The sequence below is a fragment of the Denticeps clupeoides genome, chromosome 9, assembly GCF_900700375.1.
Source record: "Denticeps clupeoides chromosome 9, fDenClu1.1, whole genome shotgun sequence".
NCBI lineage: Eukaryota > Metazoa > Chordata > Actinopteri > Clupeiformes > Denticipitidae > Denticeps > Denticeps clupeoides.
Genome location: NC_041715.1, coordinates 749,084 through 761,666, shown reverse-complemented (window position 1 = coordinate 761,666; position 12,583 = coordinate 749,084). Strand labels below are relative to the sequence as shown.

The 12,583-nt window shown below is 49.2% G+C and overlaps 1 pseudogene; it reads right to left on the bottom strand.

The window, feature by feature from the left end:
- Positions 1 to 12,272, bottom strand: part of LOC114796758 (neuropilin-2-like) — a 34,422-nt pseudogene extending 22,150 nt beyond the window's left edge.
- Between the last annotated feature and the right edge of the window lie 311 nt (positions 12,273 to 12,583).

Below are 12,583 nucleotides of genomic sequence, written 5' to 3'. Positions count from 1 at the left end.
CCATTCTTTGTTATAATTTTTTTGGTGTTAGAACATGCGTGCGTGACCAGACTGTCTTGACAAGAATATCAAGTAAACATCCTTCATCTTTGCACATTTAACTGTCTCCCCTCTACAGTGATAAACACGCTCCTGAACGAGGAAGTAACATGCCTGACAGTCGTCAGTCGTGTCACAGTTAAAGCAGTTATAGATAATAAAGTAGCGGTACATACAGGAATTATATGAGGTGGAGTATTAATGTAGATATGAATGAATATTATATTATTCCTCGGTTTGTAATGTATGTTCAGCGTATGTAGATGCTGTGCTGTGGTTAACACCAGATTATTACACCGGACGCGTGTTGTCATGGCCGACGTCACTGTTAACGTGCAGCCTTCATCAGTCAGCTAAAAAACTCTCTTCCTTTCTCATGCCGCCACACGCACGCACTCCTGGTCAGGAGACCTGAACTGGTCCCAGTTAGAAGAGCGGTTCCATGAATAATTGAAGTTGGGAGGACAGAACCTGCTCCTCAGAGGCGGGGCGTGGGCTGACACACACCAGCACTGACTGGTAGGTGTGGAGGTGGACGTGCACACACACACACACACACACACACACACACACACACTCTTCTCGGCGTGTGAGGGCGGCTCCACTCACTGTGGTGACAGAAGACCTGATGAGACGTGTGGACCACAGCGCAGACAGAGGCTGAATTATTGAAATGTCCGTTGTGTCTGCTGCTCCTGCTGTGTGTGTGTGTGTGTGGGCTGTTTAAATAGTAAAAATGTCCCCAGATGTCGTGACAAAGTCCTCAACACCAGTGACCAGTAACGCGCTGCTGCTAGTTTGATGTAGTTTGGTGTAGCTGAACGGGGGGCCGTGGGAGAGGTCCCATGCACAGCATTGTGTGTGTGTGTGTGTGTGTCTCACGTCAGTCGCATCGTCCTCTGTCTACCCTTGGACCAGGTGGGTGGAGAGTGGAGACTTAACGCGCGGCCATATATTCTACAACCCGGTCATGTGACCTGTAAACTGGCTGAAATTGAGCATTTCATTTTTATTTGTAGTGATTCTATTAGAACTCTTCTTATTTGTGCAGTTTGACGGTTGGTGGAAATGCAGCTAGTGAGACATTACGTCTTTGTTCTCATCTACAGTGAGTACAATTATCCCAAGTATGAACACACACACACACACATTTTATTAGATTTGTTCATTCAGATTTTGTGCAATAAACAAGAGTATTAGATTTATGCAATTATTAATCGTTACACTAACTCCCACACACTCAACAGTAAGCATCTTTATGTTCACGCCAACTGTCCCCCTGAAAGACGTCGGGATCTCTGCGCAGATTTAAATACGAATCCCGCGCTAACCAGCGTGACGCCGTGTGGCCTGTAAAGGTGGGACCACCAGGCCGTCTTTATCAGGCGGCTCCTCTGCAGAGATGGAGGAGGCCGGCCATGGGCGGAGTCAAGTGAGAGGGGGAGGGAGAGACGAAGATGGGTGGTAGTAACCTAGTGGGGTAACACACTCGCCTATGAACCAGAAGACCCGGGTTCAAACCCCACTTACTACCATCATGTCCCTGAGCAGGACACTTAACCCTAAGTTGCCCCAGGGGGACTGTCCCTGTAACTACTGATTGTAAGTCGCTCTGGATAAGGCCTTCTGGTAAATGCCGTAAATGTAAATGTAAGATGGGTGGCCATCACCACGGGCGGAATCTAGCTGACCTTGTTCTTAATACAGAAGAACGATGTGAGCGAGGGCTGAAGATTAATTCAAGCCAAATTTCAAATCATTTAAGCAAAACCCACTTGTTTAAAAAGTATTTCAAACGAGTCTAACACTAACACACACACACACTCACACTCGTCCAGCGCTTAACAATTCCCATTATGCTCTATTCCTGACAAGTTTACATGGCGTCTCACCTCTTTTCCATTACGTTTGTTGATGAATATATTTCATTGGCGAAAGCAACACTGCATGAATCGTAGGTCAAGAGAGCCAATAAACAGATCTTATTATATATTTTAATAGTTATAGTTAAATGAAATTGTAAAATTTTCTTACAAGGTTCTAGTCTTTACCTGCTACTAAAGCATGAGATAATAGAGACTATTCTGCATGTAAATGAGTAAAACAAAGAGATATTATTATTATTATTATTATTATTATTAGATCTATGTAGAAATATTAACAACCTAATCCTGAAAAAATACAATCTCTTCCCAGGCAAAGACAACACAACACAAGACTGAGCTCATCAGAACCATCTCCGAGTGACCTGGTGACACTCGTCGGTGGAGAGAGACGCCATGTTGGAGCAGGGTCTCCCATGGAGAGCTGAATAGTCCTTAATGAAGCCAAATCTCATAACCGCGCAGGACACACGGATGATGAGGCTGCAAGCCCCGATTTGCCAGCGGATTAAGGCGGCGTCTGCGACGGCGGGGGGTCCGAGTTAAAGACCCCCGTGACAGTTGGTGGGGGTCGGGGCTCTTCCCGGGTCGTCCACAGCAGCCCTGGGATTGAAAAAATGTCTCCGCCAGGGTGCTCAACTCCGAAATGGATTTTCAGGGTTTTTGGTGACGGAAACAAATTAGAGGGTTGTGACACAGAAAGCCCCCCAGCCCGATGGACACCTCCCTCCCATTTCACCCAGCCGCCACCCCGCCCTTCTGCGGCTCCACCCATCCCTGCTGTTGTCTACAGTTCATGTTCACAAGGAACCATCAACCAATAGGAACCATCATTCGTAACTTAACCAAATAAAAAAACCCAAATTCAAACCTCATTATCTCCCAAATGCAGACCTTTTCTCAATCTTATTCCATTCCCAATAATACGAAGCAACTAATCATGAGCTGCATGAATCGGCAGATTTTTCCGTTTCCCGAGCCTGTTTGTCTGCTTTTTCCATTTGGCCAGGTGGAGAAGAGGCCTCTGGGAAGTGAAGTGCAGTGTGGTTAACGCTGCTCTCTGGTTTTCCTGTTAGACCAGGAACTCTGGAATTTTTCCCAGCTGACTCACACCAGACTCTCCTTTCAAGCGGCGCCGCGTCTCTCTGTTTTCCCAGCGTCCTCAGTGGCGAGCCGTCTGCTGATAACACCTGACTCCCCCGCCTGGACCACAGGACCGCTCTACACGTCTCAAGCCACATGAGCTGTGGTTGGGCCCTAAAAGTCCAGCTTTTTACATTTCTTCACGCGCTACGAGCGCTAGACTACGAGGGAAAGGACATGATCGGGTGTAAAACAATCGGCAGAGCCGAGACTCCGTTTCACCTCCTCAGCATCCATTTTAATGCAAATCAAATGAACACTTAATAAAACATTTTCTGTAGGAATTTACAAGCAGCGAAACACTTTTACCGACCAGCAAAACTAATTTACACGCAGAGAGTCACGCGGAAAGGACCGTGTTTGCTGACCGAACGTTCACCGCGTGAACCCGGCCCATTGAGCCCGAGCCCGGCTTGGGTTTACAGGATCTCCACAGAGAACAGAGCCTGTTAATATGGAAGTTCACGCAATTGAACGTCCAGGACATTTCTGGAAGGAAATCCCGCTGTCCATACAGGCGTATCAGTATTGTAAAGTAGAGTAAACTGATTGTCACATGTGATACACAGCAGCACAGCACACAGTGCACACAGTGAAACATGTCCTCTGTATTTAACCATCACCCTGAGTGAGCAGTGGGCTCTATGACAGGCGCCCGGGGAGCAGTGTGTGGGGACGGTGCTTTGCTCAGTGGCACCTTGGCGGATCGGGATTCGAACTGATTACGGGGCCGCTTCGTTAACCACTAGACCACCACTGCTCCAGTTTACAGAGTACCGTTGCACCCCTACTACAGACACACCTCCAACCTTCATATTCCAGCTGTAAAAATCCTACCTTGTGGTTTTTGCCGTGACGATACACCATCCAGTCCTCCCCGTTGGTGCTGATCTCCAGCTTGAAGCTGGTGACGTAGTAGGTCTTCATGGTCTGCTTGGACACAGCGCCCTGGGTGGCGATGCCAGTGAGGACCTTGAGGAAGTGCAGATCGACCTGGAGAAGGCAGGGGATGGAAAGAGGTGAGAACCTCGCAGGTCCACCATCATCAGTACACAGAGAAGACGCTTACCACGGACACCTGAATTCAACTTGCCGTTGTTGGATAAGGAGAGTTCGGTACCTGGAGCCGCTTTTGACACAAACCTCTAACTCTGGTCTCAAACATGAGAAAAAGATGGCGCCAAATAATCTGTTACCACAAAACTTTTTTTTGGAGAAAAAAGAAAGAAACAAACATGGATTCCCTCAGTAGGGGTGAAGAGGGCGGAGCCTGGCGCAGAAGCCCCACTCCAACCAATCACAGTAGAACAGAACATCGGAACAGTTCACGAACATAGGGGCAAATGAAAGGTCTGTACTTGAGGACAGAACGTCACCTGATCAACCCTGGTCTCAGACGTTCTCCACAGCAGTTCCTCAGGGGTGGAATAACCTTCCAAACACTTCCCTATTCATTCATTCCCTCAACTCGTCACCTCAACACCTACTGCTGTTTCACGCTTAGTAACTCCGTACCCTACGAACTGTTGAGAAATGCGGATCTTCTCAGGTTCTGCCGGAAGAGGACTTTACTGAATGAAGTCCTTTTGATGTTCTGTGACTGTTCCACTTTTGGAGGACTGCAGGAGAAGGTAATAACATCCTCTCCTCTCCTCAGCAGGGTGTAATGGAGGTTATCAGCGGCAGGATCGATGTCCCCCCGTGTCCCTGCTCATCTGTGTCCGGCGCTAATAACCCCACATTACCTGTCCTCCTGCACCACTCCATTACCAGCGTCCACCTCATTCCCCCTCCCGGGAGCTCCGACCCTCAGGGCAAAAACGGCGTCACACAAACACACACACACACACACGGCCAAATGAAACACACACGTTGACCACGTGTGTCACGTGGGGCGTCCTCGCACTGAGCCAGGAGAACGCAGAGACACGTGCTGCTGTCAGACATATGACTTAGAGGCACGGTGGCATTCGTGTCAGCTGTTCGTCAGAGGGGCCGTCATCACACCACCGTGTGTGTGTGTGTGTGTGTGTTACTGGGTTTCAGTGTTAGGTGTTAACACAACGCAACAGCTGGGACTCTGCAGGAACGCCGGGAGCCCTGAAGCCATCCTGGTCCCCAGTTCTGGGACACGCCTGCGTTCCTCCCGAACGTGCTGAAGTGCTGAGTCAGTCTGCTGGAGTGAAGTTTCCTGCAAATCGTGTCCTTTTTGTTGTCCCCTAGTCTCACACACGTCTCCAAACAGGATTACGGTTGAGGATTAGTGAAGGTGTGGGTTTCTGCTCACCTGGATGTATTCCTTGTTGCTGTCCTCACTGGGGGTCCAGGCGTGGTCGTCGTTGTTGAGGCGGGCCTGGCGGGGGGACCAACGTCCGTCATAAAAGCTGGAGGACGCGCTGATCTGGTCATCTGAGATCTTCCCAGACTCCATCCCCAGAGCGTTGCTGCAGTGGAAGCCTGTCGTTCAGAGGACGGAGAAGTGAGATGCGGGACCAGCACAGCGTAAGGTGGACAGGACGGGTGGAACTTACTCTCGCTGACTTCCTTCGCCGTCATGTTGTAGCGGGTGGAGAAGCCGTCTTTGGCCACGGCCATGTCGGTATGGAAGGAGAGAGACAGGATGCCGGTGGACGACTGGATCTCAGCAGGGATCTTCGTCCCGCAGTGACGTCCAATCAGAGGTTCCCACTGCCAACAAGAACACCGTCTTCACTGTGATCTGGGACCCGCATTAAAAAACACTGACCCAGGATCAGCAACCTCACCCAGTAACAAAGTGTGGGTTTTGGGTTTAGTGCCCTTAAGTGATTTTTTTTTTCTGATCCCAGAACAGACGGGGTCTCAGCTGCTGATCTGAGGTGGGGTCAGGGGTCAGGACGATGCATTCTGCCGGTGGCTCTGCTGTGTGTGAACGGGAGTTTACGAGGGTTTATCCGTATATGTGGGCGGATGTGTGTGTGGAGGCTGTGGGGGCAGCACGGGCCCCTGTGTGTGTGTGTAATGAATTCATCCTGCCGGCCCCCTGGCTGCTTTGACTCGTACGGAGAAGAGAAATAACCCGCCATCGATCGGCGCATCGATTTTCTCCTCTTTTTTTTTTTGAGAGGGTGGATACTTAAAAAAAATGGAGAGCCCTTGAAGGAGGAGGAGGAATAACTTTCTTTCTCTGCCCTCGCTATCGATGAGTCCTACATTAGTCAAACTCGTTTTCTCCTCCGCCCCTCCGCCGCTCTCAGTCCAATTGGAAAGGTATTGACGGCGTAAGCGATTGTTCCGTAAACCCGGGCGAGTCAAGTTGAGAGGAACAGTTTGGCTCTTTCTGGGCAAAAGAAAAATGCTTCATGACCCTTTTCATGAGATGCCAGTAGAACAAATTCATCAACACGGAATACACCGTGTTGCAGTGGGCAGACAATCCGGATGCCTTGGTTCTCAAACTGTGGTGACGGTGGTTAAAATAGACAAGTACATTTTCAATCATTCTATCCACATTTTGTATGAAGAAGCAGCTGCATTGATTAGGCGCTGGTGACTGGGTAAGGACATGGAGGATCTGAGCCAATCAGAAGCCACTTAGTGGAAGGTGAACAGTCATTAAAAAATGTACTATAGTTGGTCGGTGTGAAACGTTTTCTGTGGTGCACGGTGGCCCTGGCAAGATACTCGCTGGAGTTATATAACTGTAAAGTATGTTTTGTCTATTCATAGTGAAGTACTTTAAAATGTAAGAGTGGAAGGTAATTCTGTATTAAGACCATGGACCATGGTTTAAGTTCCGATTCATCACCATCATTTGGCATTTGTGGTTATTTTTCTGTGAGGAGCAGCACTTCCTTTCATTCTCATGCATTTGAATAATTGAGAAGATGCTAGAGAACAGGTGAATATTAACTGCGATGGATTATTAGCCAATGATAATGCAGTTAGCTGGAGTGTACAGGAGCCCGTACGGGCGAGGCGAGGGCTGATAATAGTGATATCAGGCGGCGGGGTGATGATGGCAGAGGGACTGACACGCGACGGGGGGCGTGAACTGCAAGCGCTGCCCGCCTTCTGAAACATCTGCTGCTTGTCCGCGGCCCGCGTGTGTGATGGAATAATAGCCCAACATGTGGGTGGGGGGCAGACGGAGGGAGGCTGTTTGAGGATTAAATCCCGTCGCTGTATTATTCACGCCCTATTTTTTACCCGCCTGATAAAGGTTACCGCGGCTGATATTTCCTGGCCCCGCCCCTCCTTCCTCCTGAGAACCTGGCGGGGTTATCTGGGCTGCTCTGCAGGCCTCAGTAGTACGTACGATGGCGTATTCGAAACCATTTTCAGGGTACTCACCTTGCGGCAGTCCGTCCCACACCTCCAGCCAGTCGTATTTGCAGTCCCCCTCCAAGCCCTGCAGGGGGTCGTTCTCTAGGTCGAAGGTCAGGAAGGTCAGCGTGATGTCCATGTGGGGCGGGGCGATGATGATGAAGGTGCACTCCAGGTTATGGGGGTACTTGTCGGGGAAACCGGGAGACTCGATCATCCCCGACAGACTGGTGAAGTTCCGGGAACAATCCGAACCTGCGGCCCAGAGGTTGGAGGAGTAGATTTGAACCAGTTTAGAAGTAAGTATAGATACAGACCTGACACACACACACACACACACACACACACACACAACTGGCAGTCCAGCACTGAGACCGCGGCAGGCCTGTCGGTCTGTCAGCAGCTGTGTGCAGCTGATCGCCCTTCACCTGAACGCGGTCCACCCCACAGAGCATCATGGGTAATCAAATCACCCAGAGCCTCCTCAGACCCCCGCTGACAGGGCCATGTGTCACTGCAGACGACCCGAGAGAGAGAGAGAGAGAGAGAGTGCAGGGTTTGCAAGGTGGCTCCTTTCTTCTCTCTCTCTCCCTCTCACAGACAGACAGAGGACTAATTCATATTTTATGTCAAACCCTGTTTGTGTTTGACATGCTGCTTGTGGCTCACGCACAAAAAAAATAATGAAAGTGCGGAAAAGACTCGGCACTGAGCTGCAACCACTTAGCAGAGAGACACACACGTTGTGTTAATGCAGGTGTGTGTGTGGTGTGTGTGTGTGTCTGTGTGTGTGTGCAGTCACATTGCATGTTAATGTCAATGTGCGAGTGTGTGTTTAGTCGGACTGCATGTTAATGTGTGTGTAGTCAGAAATCACCTTGAACCAGAGCACTTGGGGGCAGGACCTGCCATCCCTACACACACCGGAGTCAGGACTCCAATACTAATCACACACACACACACACACACACACACACACACCAATACTAATGCATCTAAGGACAAACACATGAATGCATAAGTGTGTGTAACACACACACACTGCAGTTTTCTAGACAAGATACACTACAACTAACTAGTTTTTTACTGTATTTGTAGTTAATATAAAATGTGGCACAGTGTTGTATAGTGTGTGTGTGTGCGTGTGTGTGTGTGTTTACAGATTAAAACGATGCACCGGTTCAATCCCATGAGGCTGAATTTCCTCTGGTCTTTTTTATCAATGTGTCCACCCAGGGACAAGCTATATAGAGATTGTGTGCCACACACACACACACACACACACACACACACACACACCACAACACGCACAACAGACAGACTCCTGCCAGTGAGGGCAGGAGAAGGAATGAGAAAGAGATAGATCGGCCAGGGAGGGAGACAGAATGAGTGATGAGAGGCAGAGCAGAGAAAGAGAGCGAGATGAGGAAGAGTCTGTTGACAGAATGCTGGACTGTGTGTGTGTGTGTGTGTGTGTGTCGGGGGGTAAATATCAGAGGATCAAAGAGCAATCTGCAGCTCTTAACCCTGAAATAAGTGCCATTACAGCCCTATTAATACACACACAATACACACACACGTCCATTCAGACACGACACATAAACAAGCAGGAACCTCTCCGCTCTGTGTGTGTGTGTGGTGTGTGTGTGTGTGTGGTGTTGTGTGTGTGTGTGTGTGTGTGTGTGTGTGTGTGTGTGTGTGTGTGACAGACCAGAAGTAGTGCAGCTCTATATAAAGCAAGGGGACAGGTGACAGCAGTGGTGGCAGCAGCAACTGGACACTTAATGAGCAACACACACACACACACACACACACACACAGCTGTAAAGATGTACAACATGCACCCATAACACACAAATCAGATACACACACACACACACACACACTCTCCTTCCTGATGTATAAATATGACATTAGGGGTGTGTGAGTGGGAGAGAGAAGCTGGAGAGAAATCCCACCGCGCGTGTTTATGTAACAGCAGACACACACACACACACACACACAGTTAGAGTTCTATGTGGCGTGTGTGTCGACTCCTGTTTTCTGCTCCTGCACATCTGTATAAATTGTGTAGTTGTGTGTGTGTGTGTAGATTATAAAATGGATTAAGTGTGAGCCCCCCCCGCCGCCACCCATGTGACGTCCAGATGCTGTTGTCTGTTGTTCCCTCCATTTTTACTGGGTCACGGCGACGCCCCCCACAGACCCCGTGTGTGTGTGTGTGTGTGTGTGTGTGTGTGTGTGTGAGACCCGCGCTCAGGCGGCATGTGTGTACTGTACTGGATATTAATGATTTTGTCCTTGTTCATTAATGCATGAGCATGAAGCCAGTAACAGCAGCTCCTCCTCTTCCTCCTCTTCCTCACGTCTCTCCAGGCTGAGGCAGGCTTACTCATGAGGAAATAATGTGTGTGTGTGTGTGTGTGTGTGTGTGTGTGTGTGTGTGTGGTGTTGCTGGGTAGAGGTGAGGTTAAACTGGGACTGTAAACTTATGGCTGAGTGATTTTCAAAAAGTGTGTGTGTGTGTGTGTGTGTGTGTGTGTGTGTGTGTGTGTGTGTGAGTGTGTTCATTGAGAAAAGTCCACGTATGTTTATTACACACACACTCGTATGTGGGAGTCCCCGCCACCACGTTTCTGCTCGTCTGCTGCACTTCAATCACAAACTCAGTTCTTCCTGCTCAACTCCCAACAGTTTACAGCAGTTACACTGATCACAGAGAGAGAGAGAGAGAGAGAGAGAGAAGTTCTCCTCTCCTCCTCCTCTATTCTTCTCCTCTCCTCTCCTTCACTCCTTGCTGGTAAACATCACACAGAGAGAGAGAGAGAAGTTCTGCTCTCCTCCTCCTCTATTTCTTCCTCTCCTCTATTCCTCTCCTTCTCTCCTTGCTGGTAAACATCACAGAGAGAGAGAATTTCTCCTCTCCTCCTCCTATCCTCTATTCCTCTCCTCTATTCTTCTCCTCTCCTCTCTTCCTCCTCCTCTATTCCTATCCTCTCCTTCTCTCCTTGCTGGTAAACATCACAGAGAGAGAGAGAAGTTCTCCTCTCCTCTATTCCTCTCCTCTATTCCTCTCCTCTATTCTTCTCCTCTCCTCTCTTCCTCCTCCTCTATTCCTCCTCCTCTATTCTTCTCCTCTCCTTCTCTCCTTGCTGGTAAACATCACAGAGAGAGAGAGAAGTTCTCCTCTCCTCTATTCTTCTCCTCTATTCCTCTCCTCTATTCTTCTCCTCTCCTCTCTTCCTCCTCCTCTATTCCTCCTCCTCTATTCTTCTCCTCTCCTTGCTGGTAAACAGTGTTTTTGGCAGCGAACAGCGAAGCTCAAATGAACAGCGGCGGTTGCAGCCAGAGAAAAGAATCCTGATCCTACACACACACACACACCACACACACACACACACCACTCACACTCCCATTCTTTGGCTTATGTTGTAAATCACACATACACACACACAAACAACAAGGTTTTTTTTAACACCATAGCAACCAGGTGTGTGTGTATGTGTGTGTGTGTATGTGTGTGCATATAAAGCTGCTGTTTGTCACTCACACTGGCCAATAACAGTTAAGGGTGCTGGGATACTGTGTCATTTCTTCTCCGGGGACAGGAAGTGGATACTGGCCTGTTTACAGTCGACCACGAGGCCCCGCCCCCTCATCACCTCTCCGCCGCGCTCTATAAACCTCAACATCTAAACAGTGGAATTTGAGATATTTTTCTTGTAAAGTCAGGCTGTGTTCTCCATCCAGAGCCAAAAGAATTCCCTGTCCATATTCCTTCCTCCCTTACACACACACACACACACACACACACACACACACAAGCTTTATGAGGACCAAGGGATTAAATGTGTAACTTGTATAATTTCATGGTTTAGATTACGGCTCCCCTGAAAAGAACGTGATGTTTGATGTAGTAGTATGGAGCGCAACATCTTGTCCTGAACGGTTCTTACTCGTGCTTTTACTTGCTGGAATTTGGAATGTGAGCATGTTGTGTGTTTGAATCCAGACCTTCATTACGTCTCTGTTCCACACTCGAATGAAACTTCTGTTGAGCGTTCTAACTGCAGGTTGCTGTAGGAACCGTGGACCACCACGTCTGTTGTGGTAGTAACCTCAGCCCCACTCCGCAGATCAAGACTCAATTAAAGAGGAACTCCAGGAATGTGAGGAGAACACGTGTTCCGTCTGTTCCTGCTCCTCTTCCTCGCTCTTCAACACCGTACTGGGGGGGGGGGTTCACCACTAAGCAGCACCAGATGAGTGTGAGAACGTTGCAGTGACACGGGTGTGTCAGGCCCAGCAGCCAATGGGAACGTTTGCTTCCAGAACACTTGTCTAGTAGGTGGGATGTGATACCAGTTGAGACGAGTTTAGGGGGACATGCAGACATCACCGCAATACTAAATATTACTTTCTCTTTGTACATCAGGCCATCAGAGCAGTTGACCAATCAGAAAGCCCCGTTGACGACTGGCAGAGATGGCTCTACCCAGGTTCCACCTTCACCAAGTCCTCCACCCAGCCACGCGCCACCAGAGACCTGACGGCGCAGAACAAGCCCTCACCCGTTTTGAAGATCTCGTAGCGCAGCGAGAAGCCAGCGCCCTGGTGGGCGTAGTCGGAGACGAACTTGATGTGGAGGACGGGCCCAGAGGAGATGATGGCGGGGGGCGCGATGTTGCTGCAGTGCTTCCCCAGCAGGTCGGCCGACTCGGAGTTCCCGTCCCGAATCTCGATGAAGTCGTACCTGAGGTGGAGGCACAGAAAGCCATCAGAGACACAGTCATGTCACTCCTTACTTCTACCCCACGCCCATGTCCAACTCCAGCCCGGATTTCAATATTTTCATGCTCTCTTCATACTTCAACCAGTTGTGCTGCTAACACACCTGCACATAGTCCCAGGTTCAAACCATGAGTGTCTCCGGGGGGGGACTGTCCCTGTAACTACTCTGGATAAGGACGTCTGGTAAATGCCGTAAATGTAAATACAGCTAGCAGCTAATGCTAACGCTAAACACACATCTAATCATCTAAAAACACACGTACTGGAATAATGTGACACGATGAGCAGCTCTGGTGACCTCAGTGGCACCTCGGAATAACGAGCTGTTCCTCGCTTTCTCTCAGTTTCAGGCAATAAAACGTGTTTTAAACACACACACGGCAGCTCTGATCTCCGTTCCCTTCAGAAGAAACGCATCTCAG